The sequence below is a fragment of the Ovis aries genome, chromosome 4 (genome assembly GCF_016772045.2).
Source record: "Ovis aries strain OAR_USU_Benz2616 breed Rambouillet chromosome 4, ARS-UI_Ramb_v3.0, whole genome shotgun sequence".
Taxonomy (NCBI): domain Eukaryota; kingdom Metazoa; phylum Chordata; class Mammalia; order Artiodactyla; family Bovidae; genus Ovis; species Ovis aries.
Genome location: NC_056057.1, coordinates 118,732,520 through 118,746,792, shown reverse-complemented (window position 1 = coordinate 118,746,792; position 14,273 = coordinate 118,732,520).

The following is a 14,273-nucleotide window of genomic DNA, read 5'->3' as shown; positions in this document are numbered from 1 at the left end:
GTTTGGGAGCAGGAAGGCTTTTCCTTCCTGAGTCACAAGGTCAAGTGCAGATGGGCCTTCATCTCTCTTTCCTCAGCTGTTTCCCGCGGTGTGGGGATCACCCAGCGGCCCGCGCACGCCCCTCCTCGGTGTGGTGGAGACAGGGACTGTCTCCGTGGACACAGCCTCTCTCCCGTGGACAGTAGACTCGTTCTCCTGTTTGTCAGGGGCTCAGCTGCCACAGGGGCCTGGCTCTGGTGCCCCTCAGCTGGGTGAGCGCAGGAGGCTGGGTGGCAGGTGGGCACCAGGTGTGCCCTGCCCACTTTCCACCCTCCTGTGGCTGGCGTGTGCCCCACACACTGGGGGTGGCAGTGACCCTAGGATGTAGCAGGGCGGCACCTGCTGTGGGCTCCTCGAGGGGCAGAAGCACCAGCCCCTCACCCCTGCATCACACCACCACACTTGGGAGACAAACAGTCTCCAACTAAACCCTCAGGAGAGCATCCAGGGAATGCTCCCCTGAATCAGCGTGGCCAACATCCTGGTTATCTCTCCTGGGTGTCTGTCACACCTTGGTGGGGGGCTCAGGGTTTCCAGCTGGGGGCAAAAGGTCTAAACAGTGGTGTTTGCAGGGGGAGGGCGATGGCGCACGAAAGATGGGAGCAGGCGGGGTGCCTACCACAGGTGTCCCTGAATTCGGGTGGCGTGTCTTTGCGTCTGTGCCTCTGAGGCTGAGGATGGTGGATAAAGAGGGTGTTGGAGGCCTGCCTTCCCAGTAGGAGAGGAAGCTGGAGGGGGGGCGCGCCCTGGGTTCCAGCCTGGGCACTCAGACAGGAGCAAGTGACCCTTTGTGGTTCCTGCCCTTCTGTCCTGCTCTCATTACCGACCCTCCTGAGCTGGTCCCCAGCCCAGGGTCTCCTACCCGGTGTCATTAGAGCCGGTAGAACGAGACGGAGCTCAGTCAGCAGCGGAGGAGAGCTCCGTCCTCTGATGCAAGGGCCGGAGGCGCCAGTCAGGCTCCAGGGCACTCGCTCTCCCGCCAGGCAGCGGACAGGCGGCCTTATCGGGTCTGCTCAGGGCTCCCCTGGGGGCTCAGATGGTAAAGACTCTGCTTGTAATGCAGCAGGCCTGGGTTCAGTCTCTGGGTCGGGAAGATCCCATGGAAAGGGGGGTGGCAACCCACTCCAGCTTTCTTGCCTGGAGAATCCCGTGGACAGAGGACCCTGGTGGGCGTCAGTCCGTGGGGTCGCAAAGAAACGGATAGAACTGAGCGACTGACACTTTCACTTTCAGGGGCAGGGGGCGGGGCTCTCGGGGCGGGGCTCTCGGGGGCGGGGCTCCTGCTCCAGATGGCATTGCCGCACCCAGCGCCTCTGCACACGGCCCTCTGCCGCCGCCATCTCCGGGGCCGTGTGCAGTGTGTCTGCACACGGCCCTCAGTGAGGTGCCCCACGCAGCCATTTCTTAGCAGAAACTCGGATCTGAAGGGCGGGGTGAGGGGCGAGGCCTCTGCATGCGGCCCGCTGTGAGCAAGTGGAATCACAGGAAACACCAGGAAGAAAATGTGTCTATATATAAACACACATATACGTAAAAAAAAGAGATTATTTTTATTACCCAGATTCTATATGTATCCCTCAGGCGTTGATAATGGGCTCTGCTGGTGAAGAAGCTGCAAGGATGCAAGACGAGGCCTGTGGGGGGAGGCTGCGTGTGCAGGCCCGTGTGTGTTCACGTGCACGTGTGTGTTCACGTGCACGTGTGTGTTCACATGCACGTGTGTGTTCACGTGCACGTGTGTGTTCACGTGCACGTGTGTGTTCGCGTGCATGTGTTCTGACTGGGCCTTCCTGCATCAGCAGAGAGAAGCTTTAGTTCCCCAAGAGAAGCCGTGGGTTCGGCGGGCCTGCAAAGAGGCTCTCTTATAAAGTCTGGGTTGGTTTGTGGATGTCGGCAGACCTGGGTGGGCGGGTGGACGGGGCCGGAGGGACGGGAGTAATTGGCCACATGAAAGACGCTAGTCATTGGCTCTCCCTGTGAGGAGCGCCGCGAACGCCCCGTGGATTATAATATGGAGGGAATGAATTTTAAAAATTTATGCTTCCCGTGTTCTTCTCTTCATCACGTAGTCTTTTAAATATATCCTCAGCAGGCAATCTGAAATATTTAAGAGGATCATTCTTGATTAAAATCTAATAAAAGGTGGGGGTCGCCTTCCACCACCGCCTTACCCGAGGCGGGGGTGGGGGGCTCCCACGTGGCCCCCCTTGTGCTCATCTCTTCAAAGCAGCCCGCTCCCCAGGTCCATCACTTGAGTCAGGACGCCTGGCATGCCCCTTCACTTGGGAGGTCTGTATTGGGCCCCAGGACAGGGTCCCGTTTCCCGGGGTCCCCCTCTGTCTGACCTGTGAGTGGCTGTCGAGATCAGGCCACCAGGCGGTTTGGGTGGTGGTCTCTGGAGTCCGCTGTGCCCAGCCTGGCTGCGGTCTACTTCCTGGACCCAATGCAGAGGCACCTTGGACGCCCAGGGCCCTTTCCAAAGGTCGGCAATCAGACCTGCGCCTGGATACCTAGCATCTGCAGGCGAGACTGCCCGTGCATGGGAGAAAATCGTTTTTGTCGCTTCCTTTGAGACGGAACCTGGGTTTGTGTCTACATGAAGCGCTCTTTTAAGTAACATCCTGTAGTGTCCTGTCCAGCGGCTTCACTGAGCTGATATCTTGGTGGTGGGAGGCTCTGCTGTTTCGCTGCTTTGAAATTGTGAAAAGCACTTGAATTGACTGGTACCTCTCAGGGCCCAGGAGAGCCCTTGCAGCCTGAAAAATGGACAGAGACAGATTAAATGATAATATTGCACCTGCTCCGATCTGCAATTTAGACTCTTAATGAGAAAACAATGAATGGTTCGCCTTTCTGCTGTGTTGGAAGTGCTCATCACAGTTGTTCAGGTTAGAGAGAAGACCCCTCTCCTTCCCCAGCCTTTGCGGTGTGGGCCCCGTGTGGACGGTTCCCCCATCCCCAGGGTCAGGGCACTCCCTGGGTCTGGCGGGGCATCTGAATCCTTGCAGAGAACAGCAGAGGAGCCGCCTCCTGGAAATACTGGCCCAGAAGCTCGGTGTCCACCCACGAGCTCCGGAGAGCTCTCAGCATCCACTCGATGGCAGGCGATCCGGAGAGCGAGGCAGTCTGCAGTGTACCCCAGGTGCAGCCCATGTTCTAGAAGATTCTAAGAGGAGGAAAGGGCTCTGGGGACAGGGACTGATCTCTGCCACAGCCCCCAAGGAGCTGCTACTGTCCAACAGCCGCTCCTGAGGGGACGTCCCCCCCGCTTGTCACACCCCAACACCAGGGTTCGGTGAGCTTCCCTTGGACCAGGGTCCCATTGGAAAGGGCTGAAGGGAGCTTGTCCCTGCCCATGGGCAGCTGACCCTTTGCCAGCAGGAGGAGAGGCACCCAGGACAGGCTCCTGGGGCCTGTAGACAGCATTTGGGGACCCTGTGCCTTTCCCAGAGAGCTTTCTCTGTGTTCTCAGGGGCTTCCGTGGACCCTAGTGGGTGAGAGCCACCGTTACCCGTCAGGCTTGGCCAGGTTCCATCATCCCCCTGCTCCCGGTCTGTCCTTGGCTGCAAAGGGCAAAGCTGTGCAGTGACACGGCAGCGACGTGAGCGGAAAGCCAAGCTGGAGCCTGGGGGGACTGGGCAGGCGTCATGACCCCCTCCTCTCCGGCACTGCGGGAACCCCTCCCCAGTTGTTGGTGTGCGGGAAGAATTCCCAGCCTTTTCTCTGTGTTTCCCCCTTACTAATATGATCTCCAGCTGTTTGCCTCCATGAAGGAAAAACAAGTTCATTTTCCTTCATTAATGTGCCTGCTTCCAGAGTGACTCATTTAGGATTCATTCTGGCAGAGGCTGCAGCATCTGTTACCGTTTTTACCTGGGCCCCATGGGCAAAGGTTCTTACCTTGCCGGCTTCAGAGGGTCGTGCACAAGTGTCTACTCTCTCCTCCCTGAGTGTCAACAGCAGGCAGGAGCCGCTGGGAATTAACGGAGGCCCCCTTCCCCCACCAGGTCAAACAGCCGGATTTGGCAGCCCCAGACACCTGAAGGCAGGTGTGCATGCCTGGCGGGGGCTCTGGTGCCCCTTCCCATCATTACTGAATCGTGACGATGCCCACTGCTCTGATTCCCCCCAACTGAGCCCTCAACGCGGGGCTTAGGTGAGAATTCACTTTCCTCCTGGGACTTGGGAGTGCCCAGGCGCTCCCTGCGGGGCTCCTGCAGACCTTAGTAACCCACTGAAGGCAGTCAGTTTGCAGCATGGTGTGGCAGCTGGTTAAAACCTGGCAGGCTGTGAGTTGGTGGGGTTGCGGTCTGGGTGGATCCGGTGTTTCTTTCTGCTGCATAAAGAACTTGACTTTCTGCTGGTTTATGTTCTGGCCGCTGATGTGTCGTCCTTTTCTCAAACTGTCGTTTTCAACAATCTGGCAAGCCAAGCCCCAGCCCCAGCCCCTGTAACCTCAGAGAGTAAATTGCCAAGAGCTCCATCCAGTTTGCGTGCAGCTTAAGAAACAGAATAGGATATATACATTTTCTTTTCAGCATCAAATTCCCATTGAGATTTGCCTTTAAAAAAGTATCTCTGAGCCTCCAGTTGGTCTTTGATGAGGAGTGGGCTGGGTCGGGGTGCGGGGGATGCGGGGGAGGACACAGGTGCCGCAGTGGCCACTAGGGGGCCCCAGCACCGCTCAGCGGGAATCTCCACGTTATCCGAGATGAACCCTGCGCCTCCACCCGCAGCCTTGCAGCCAGCGACCAGGGGTCAGCGGGGATCCTGGGGGATGTGTCTGTGGAGGTGACCGGGTTCCAGGCTGGGTGCAGGGGTGTGAAGTGATGGAGGTGGTCTTGGACAGGAACCCCTTTCTCCTCAAATGCAGCCCCCCAGGGGTCCGGGAAAACCCACCCTCCACGGAGCTCGCTGACCACGGACAAAACAGGGTCACTCCCCGGGGCAGCCGCGGACAGGTCTGAGAAGCAGAGATAAGCCCTGCCCAGACAGGCCTGCAGCAGTGGGAAGTAGTTTCCCGGGAGGTGGTCCCGGGTCATCAGAAATCTACGAGGGCTTGGTAGGAGACGGGGGTGGGGGATGGGGGGGGGGGGGGGGCAGGGAAGGGCGGATCTTTGTGGAACACGGGGTCTGAGGAAGCAGGGTCCCCTTCTCTTCCCCGGGTGTGTGCTGGGGGGCAGGTAGGAGAGGCCTAGGGTTCGGGCTCTGGTGTGGGGTTGGCCCTGCCAGGCACACAGGTGGCAGGTCTGTGCTTCCATCCCTGAGGCTATACCCCTGGGGACACTGGGCACGTCTGGGGACATTCTTCATTGGGAAGGAGGAGCTAGGCAGAGGCCTGAGATGCTTGCCAATACCCTGCAGGGCCCAGGGCAGCCCACGGCTAACGGGTCCCTGGTCCCCACGTCCAATGCTGAGGCTGGGGAGCCCTGATCCAGGGGGGATGTCCTGACGTTGGGTCCCAGGGCTGGGTGGGCACCGGGGCTGCGTTCCAGACACCCCTCGTCTGGGCAGGGGGCACAGCACCCTCACCCCTCAGCTCTGGGCACTGGATTTGCACCTTTCTAGCACCACCCGGACCCCTCCTATCCTTCGCCCCTCGGGTACCTATGGGCACCTGCTCTGTGCCAGGCTGGGCGGAGGAGTACCCACTGGGTCCCTGTCAGGAAACGAGGCATTCTACACAATTGGGCTGTTGGACGCAGAACTGAGGGAAGGTCCCTCCATCTCGGAGACCCTTTGGGCCTGTGAGGGCCCTCATGCAGGACCTGGGACGAAGCTGGTCAAACAGATCAGCCACAGGCCCCTCTATGTGGCCACTGGGCTGGAGGAGCTGACCCAAGGCATCCTGGACGGGCGTCTCTGCCTCAGCACTCTCTGGGAAGTCAGCAGGGTTCCAAGTTGGAGCCCAAGAAGTAGGTTTGAGACAGGGTCTGGCTGAGCCTCTGTCCCCAGGGCCTGGAAACAGGGGTCAGAACCTCGTGGTCACTGTGCCTGTCTCTCCCCTCACCTTACTCTGTCTCTCCACTGCACACCCCCCCCCCAACCCCACTAAGCCCTGTCTTGCCCTTCCCTGTAGCAGAAAGGGCTACAGGCAGTCCCCTGTCTGGGGATGAACACTCCCAGCAGACTCCATATCTTTGGGACAGTCCCCCTCTGGCCCACCATGTGGCCCCTGAACTGGTTGAAGTCACTGGGCCTAAAGCGAAGAAGAACTAAAGAGCCTCTTGATGAAAGTGAAAGAGGAGAGTGAAAAAGTTGGCTTAAAACTCAAAATTCAGAAACTAAGACTTTATTTTTGGGGGGCTCCAAAATCACTGCAGATGCTGACTGCAGCCATGAAATTAAAAGACGCTTACTCCTTGAAAGAAAAGTTATGACCAACCTAGAGAGCATATTCAAAAGCAGACATTACTCTGTCGACTAAGGTCCATCTAGTCAAGGCTATGGTTTTCCAGTAGTCATGTATGGATGTGAGAGTTGGACTGTGAAGAAGGCTGAGCACCGAAGAATTGATGCTTTTGAACTGTGGTGTTGGAGAAGACTCTTGAGAGTCCCTTGGACTGCAAGGAGATCCAACCAGTCCATTCTGAAGGAGATCAGCCCTGGGATTTCTTTGGAAGGAATGATGCTAAAGCTGAAGCTCCAGTACTTTGGCCATCTCATGGGAAGAGTTGACTCATTGGAAAAGACTCTGATGCTGGGAGAGATTGGGGGCAGGAGAAGGGGACGACAGAGGATGAGATGGCTGGATGGCATCCCTGACTCGATGGACGTGAGTCTGAGTGAACTCCGGGAGTTGGTGATGGACAGGGAGGCCTGGCGTGCTGTGATTCATGGGGTCACGGAGAACCGGACACGACTGAGCGACTGAATTGAACTGAAGATCATGGCATCTGGTGAGACTTCATGGCAAGCAGATGGGGAAACAGTGAAAACAGTGACAGACTATTATTTTGGGCTCCAAAATCACTGCAGATGGTGACTGCAGCCATGAAATTAAAAGACACTTGCTGCTTGGAAGAAAAGCTATGACCAATCTAGACCGCATGTTAAAAAGCAGAGACCTTACTTTACCAACAAAGGTCTGTCTAGTCAAAGCTATGGTTTTTCCAGTAGTCATGCGTGGATGTGAAAGTTGGACTATAAAGAAAGCTGAGCACAGAAAAATTGGAAAAGACTTGAGAGTCCCTTGGACTGTAAGGAGATCCAACCAGTCCATCGTAAAAGAAATAAGTCCTGAATATTCATTGGAAGGACTGATACTGAAGCTGAAATTCCAATACTTTGGCTACCTGATGCGAAGAACTGACTCATTTGAAAAGACCCTGATGCTGGGAAAGATTGAGGGCAGGAGGAGAAGGGGACAACAGAGGATGAGATGGTTGGATGGCATCACCAGCTTGATGGATATGGGTTTGAGCAAGCTCCAGGAGCTGGTGATGGGCAGGGAGGCCTGGCGTGCTGCAATCCGTGGAGTCGCAAAGAGTTCAGACATGACTGAGCGACTGAACTGAACTGAACTGCTGGTTCAGTGACCAGGACCGAGGGGTCTGCGTGTGAGCTGTAGGGCAGTGTTGGAAGCCTGGTTGTGTGGGTTCTCAGCTGTAGGTCCTGAACAGTGGGTGGGGCTCTCTTGAGCTGGGGCAGCCTGGCCCCAGAGGTCTGAGCGCTGATCACCCAGGCTGGCCGGCCCCACTGCTGGCCCTGCTCTGTGGGAGGGAGCTGGGCCAGCGGCACTGGGGGCTGGAGATGGCCCCCTGGGTCAGCGGGCAGAGGGGGGGTCTCACACCCTCTTTGGAAGAACCCCCCTTTCTCAGCCTGAAGCCTGTTGGAACCCACACATCTCTGCTGCTACAGGAGAGAGTGATCCTCTGCCCTCCCAACGAGCTTGGCCCCTCCTCCCCTGCGCTGGGGAGGCTGGGGCTCTCTCCAGAGGGTACCCCATAAAGCATGGTCCACTCAGGGGAGGACACAGAACTGGCTTCCAGTTCTACCTCTGTCACAGTTTGTTTCGAAATGGTAATGAAAATCGCATGCAGAAGTACGATCAAGGTGACTTTTTTCATTTAACTTATGTTAAGCCCAAACATCAGAGCGATTAACAACCGGGCTGGCGCGAGTGATTTTCAGCGCTTGATCCGGATATTCCTGAGTATGTTGGCTATCTCCTGTGTGGCATAACGTCGACCGTTCTCAATCAATGTCTTGATTTGGTTTCTATGAACTTCAGCTGGTTTGCCCGATCCTGCAGCATCATCCAGCGAGAAGTCTCCAGCATGAAGCTTTGCAAACTGCTTTTGACGTGTTCCACCGGTCACAGCGCCTTCTCCATACACTGCACAAAGCTGCTTTTTCTGCATTTCAGTTCCGTTTTTACCTTTAGTGAAATAATAAAGCATAATATGCTGAAAATGTTGCTTTCTTCCTTCCATCTTTAAATTAAAATGGCCACACAAAAATTCACCTCTTCTGATAAGTTTTTTAAATGCTGATATGACAGCTGTCACAATACAATGTAACAAAATTGTTTCCGAGGAAGTTAAAGACAACCAGGTGCTGCTAGCGTCGCCTTATCAGCTCAGTTCAGTTCAGCTGCTCAGTCCTGTCCGACTCTTTGCGACCCCATGAACTGCAGCACGCCAGGCCTCCCTGTCCATCACCATCTCCCGGAGTTCACTCAGACTCACGTCCATCGAGTCAGTGATGCCATCCAGCCATCTCATCCTCTGTCGTCCCCTTCTCCTCCTGCCCCCAATCTCTCCCAGCATCAGAGTCTTTTCCAATGAGTCAACTCTTTGCATGAGGTGGCCAAAGTACTGGAGTTTCAGCTTTAGCATCATTCCTTCCAAAGAAATCCCAGGGCTGATCTCCTTCAGAATGGACTGGTTGGATCTCCTTGCAGTCCAAGGGACTCTCAAGAGTCTTCTCCAACACCACAGTTCAAAAGCATCAATTCTTCGGTGCTCAGCCTTCTTCACAGTCCAACTCTCGCATCCATACGACTACTGGAAAAACCATAGCCTTGACTAGACGGACCTTAGTCGGCAAAGTAATATCTCTGCTTTTGAATATGCTATCTAGGTTGCTCATAACTTTTCTTCCAAGGAGTAAGCATCTTTTAATTTCATTAGATACTATTTATCCCTCCAACTCAGACACTTCAGGGCATGAAGGGAGAGATACTTAGCAATTACGCTAAGAAAATAGGCAGGAGCTGGGACTGTCCCAGGAAGCCAGAACATACAGTCCCCTGAACGGAAAGACAGAGTGAGCATCTTAATACACAAGCAGGCCCTACAAGTGAGAAATACTCACAACTAAAGAACAAACGAAGATCCTCCGGAGGAGGGCATGGCAACCCACTCCAGTGTTCTTGCCTGGGGAATCCCCAGGGACAGAGGAGCCTGGGGGGCTGCCGTCCACGGAGTCGCAAAGCACCGGATGCGACTGAGCGACTGAGCAGGAAGAACAGACAGCCGGGGACGCGGGTGGCACAGCGGCAAAGCACCCGCCCGCCCACACAGGAGGCCCAGGAGACTCAGGCTCAGTCCCCAGGTTGAGAAGGGCCGGGGATCTTGGCTAGACAGGCTCGGCTCGTGCAGTCTCCTGCTGGGCAGTCAGCTCCTCAGCTGTGATGTGGAAGTGGGGAAGGGGAGGGTGTGGGCGGTTCCTGAGATGTTCCCCTCGACCCTGATCGTGTGCCCAGTAATAAAGGAGCATTCCAGCCCTGTGTCCCCACGGTCGGGCGGAGCTTCCGTGGGCCCCTGGGCAGTTGCGGGGCAGGAGGAGAGGGACTGGCTGCCAAGTCTGGACTGAGCCTGGGGTGAGGGGCCCCAGGGGAGGGAGCCCTGGCCTCTGTTTCCCCCATTTTACTTGTTCAAGTCAGCTGCCTAAGGGCCAGTTGCACAGAGGAGATTAACTGAGCTTCTCAGCAGGAGAATTCGACTCTAGGTGTTGAAATCCTACCTGGTTAGTGCTGATTTTAATCTCGACCAATTAAGTTTTCAAAGACCTGCAAACTCTTCCTTGTTGACTAAGTAGAGCCTCTTAGTTCCACTTGATTTACTGGGTGGCATTCTCCCACCTGTCTCTCTTTCCTCCCTGAGAAATAAAGTGGGTCCACATAAGAGAGACTTCCAAATAAGAATTCTGGCAGAGTCAGTTCTGTGGCAAATACTTCTGTTGTGTTCAGCCGTCTGCAGTGCAGCCTGCAGAGCCCACCGTAGGGCGGGGCGGATGACTCGAATCAGATTTCAACATGGTGGGGGTTGGTGGTTTAGTCGCTCAGTCGTGTCTGACTCTTTGTGAACCTAAGGACCATAGCCTGCCAGGCTCTTCTGTCCATGGGATTCTCCAGGCAAGGATGCTGGAATGCATTGCCATTTCCTTCTCCGGGGGATCTTCCTGACCCAGGATTGAACCCGTGTCTCCTGTATTGCAGGCAGATTCTTCACCGCTGAGCCACAAGAGACTCCCAGATTTCAACACAGTGTACAGAAAAAGCAGCTCTCCAAGTTTAGATGAAACGATAGAATACACAGGACATCCATGTATGCCTCTGGAGGAGTAAGAGCTATGGAATACCAAAGAAAGCGGCAGAGATTTGTTGTTTCCTGTTCTGGAGGCCAGAAATCTCACGTCCAGGTGTAGGACCACCCTGCCTCCGAAGGCCCAGGGCTCCTGTGCTTGGGACAGCCTCCGGCGTTCCTCGGGGCCAATCCTCTGGCCTCAGAGGAGTCCTCCCTGCCCCTTCCACCTGGTCTGTGTCCACCGTCCCCAACCAGGGCTTGACCCTGGGGCCCCAGCCGTGAAAGCGCCCAGTCCCAGCCACTGGACCACCAGGGAAGGCCCCCATGGCTCCCCTCATCCTGCTGGGTCAGCTTAAATCCTCAAAGGCTCTTCCCAAGTAAGGTCCCATCCGAGGCTGGGGGTAGGCCTCCCACGAGGACGCACAGGGTGAAGGATGGCGAGACCCCTGGAGTCTGTGAGGAAGCAGCCTTTGGGTTGAAAACAGGAGGCAACACTGTTTCAAAAAAGAAAGCTTTTCCTGACTTTTCTTCTTGCTCAGTGGAGAGCCGAGGACCTCCAATGCCTTTATCCTACAGCCAAGTGCTAGGTGCTGGATTTAAAACTCTGGGCTATTTGAAGCTAAAAGTTGGTTTCATGATGACCGGCAGCTGAGTGTTTGACACCCTACCTACCTACTGGTCTTCTTCCTTCCCAGATTCCTTTCACCAACCTGTTACGGAGAAGGATCAGGGTTGCTAAGCAGAAACAGGGTCCCCAAAGATCTCTGTGTCTCTGGAAGCGTAAACTGGGTCCCCTGGGTGAAGAGCTGGACCCCGGCGCACACGCTGTACCTGCTGGTGCACACTGGTCAAGGGATCAGGAACCTTTTATCTGTTTCTCAACGACCATTTAAACGGGTACAAAGAGCTGTCTGTGGATGTTGAGAAACAAGGGTTTCCTTTGTGAGAAGCCCCCGGACAGGGCTTCCCCGTGTACCCCCAGTTTCTGAGAGGACCTGAGGGCCGTTTCTGATCCTGTGAGGGCAGTGAAGTGCACACTCCCACCTTGGACCTGGGAGCTTCGAAATGATCTTTCCAGGGGTCTGTTGGCATGTTGCCCTTCCGTCGGCAGGCCCCCCCGGAGCCTGGTCACGTGGTGGGCTGGTCTGCCCGCACACGCTACGGCTGCAGAGCAGACCGTTAGGGGTAGGCTGCGGGGGGCTCCTGCCAAGCCGCCCCCTCATCTCAGACTCCCTCAGAGCTTATCTGCTCATGCCCACCCCACCGCCACTGGCCCCATGGCCCCGTCCTAGTCGGGTCCTTTTGCAACTAACAAGACTGAATTAGGGGAAAGGGTGATGCCAGCAATTCCCACTGGCACGGTCACAGGGCCCCTGGGCAGGAAGGAGGGTCATGATGGGCCTGGGAACCATCGGATGGCACATGAGACACAGTCTGAAGGGCGGCAGGATGGCAGTCACGTGACCCAGCACATGAGGAGGACAGCAAGCAGCTGGGGTGCCCTGGGCCCAGGGACAGTCTCCACACACCCTTCACGGCCCCGGGCAGCATCACGACGATTCCTGAAGTAAACACAGAGCTTGAACCTCTTGATTTGCATGATTTCGTGGCGTTTTCTGGGTCAAGTGAATAGCGAACTGTTTTTAGAGGCCTTGAAATTAAAAGATGCTTGCTCCTTGGAAGAAAAGCTATGACTAACCTAGACAGCATATTAAAAAGCAGAGACGTTACTTTGTCAACAACGGTCCGTCTAGTCAAGGCTATGGTTTTCCCAGTGGTCATGTATGGATGTGAGAGTTGGACTATAAAGAAAGCGGAGTGCCAAAGAATTGCTGCTTTTGAACTGTGGTGTTGGAGAAGACACTTGAGAGACACTTGGACTCCAAGGACCCAACCAGTCCATCCTAAAGGAGATCAGTCCTGGGTGTTCACTGGAAGGACTGATGCTGAAGCTGAAACTCCAATCCTTTCGCCACCTGATGTGAAAAACTGACTCATCTGAAAAGACCCTGATGCTGGGAAAGATTGAGGGTGGGAGGAGAAGGGGACGACAGAGGATGAGATGGTTGGATGGCATCATCCACTCAATGGACATGAGTTTGCGTGAACTCCAAGAGTTGGTGATGGACAGCGAGGCCTGGCGTGCTGCAGTCCATGGGGTCACAGAGAGTTGGACACGACTGAGCAATGGAACTGAACTGAGGCCACTTTCCGCCAAAGCTAAACTCTAAAACTTTCAATAGGGAACGTACCTGAGAGAAGACACACAACACAAGGAGCTAGATTCTGATGAGAAAATTAGTGAACTTTCAACTCATCGCCCCTGACTGTCTTATACCCTGAACTGCGGGAGGCATATCACAGGGGACAACACGGTCTCTCCCACAGACAGAACTCATGAGATGGAGCCGAAGCACCGGAAAAACGGTGGCTGATGAGTGAAAATGTGGTAACTGCCTTTCATATGCCACCGTCTTTAAGTCACAGACCTAGGCAGGAACCCCCACACCCAGGACACCGTCTCAGCAGCCCTGTTCTTCCCGGAGCCAGCAGCCTTGAGCCAGACACTCGGTGTTAAAATCGTTCAGGACGAGATTCTTCCCATTAGCGTCTTAAGATCTATACAGAAAACCAACAGAGGACCAAGTGGGTCCTACGGCTTGGAAGCACATTTCACGCATCTCTCTTTGCATAGTTTGGCTGTGTTCAGCAATCAGTGTGAAACTCCCCCTGTGGCCCGTTTATTGTCAGTCAGTCTGCTGCCTCTTCAGGGGTAAGCGTGAAGTAACTGGGATCCAGTAAGTAGGTAACTGGGCAGTTGGCCAGCTTCTGTATAAGATATGATATATTAGAGTTGAGTTTGAATATGTTTATTAATACTTTATGATATTGGCCACATGGTGCAAAGAGCCAGCCCATTGGAAAAGACCTTGATGCTGGGAAAGATTGAGAGCAGGAGAAGGGGGCAACAGAGTTTGAGATGGTTGGACGGCATCACTGACTCAATGGACACGTATTTGAGCAAACTCTGGAGATAGTGAAGGACAGGGAAGCCTGGAGTGCTGCAGTCTGAGTCACAAAGAGTTGGACACGACTTAGTGACTGAACAACAATATTAACACTTTTCAAAGGTATATGCCAACTCTAAGACTTTATCTGCTACTTATAGTATTACAAAGATATCTGAAACTCTCAGAAGGTGAATTTTCTTAGCAAAAGCTCTATTTTAAAACATGGAGTCGAAAAGGCAAGCTTAGATTTAAATTGGCCCCTTTCCCTCCTGTCTTTTCACCACCAAGATAAAGGCATTGTCTATAATCCACACGACTTGATTATGTCTAATCCCGTTCTTTAGACGAACTTCCAGAAGCACTCCTTGGGTAGGATCTCAGGAGACTCTGGAAACTGGCTAAATAAACACAATACCTGTATCCCCATCGTGAGCTCCTGGTTGCTCAGCCGCGCATCTGCACCTGTAGAGATAGGACATGGAATTCCTTGCTGACTCACAGACCGACCTTAGTGAACTGGGGTAATTCAGCCACCTGCTCACAGATCAGAAAAAGTCCAGAAAACATTTCACTCCCCAAACTTTACTCTGAAACACAGGGTTAGACTAGTTCAGAGCAGGCATCACAGTAAGGCCCCTACATACGAACCTTTGAGTGCAAATTTTCAAAGATGCGAACACTTCTTGTTCAC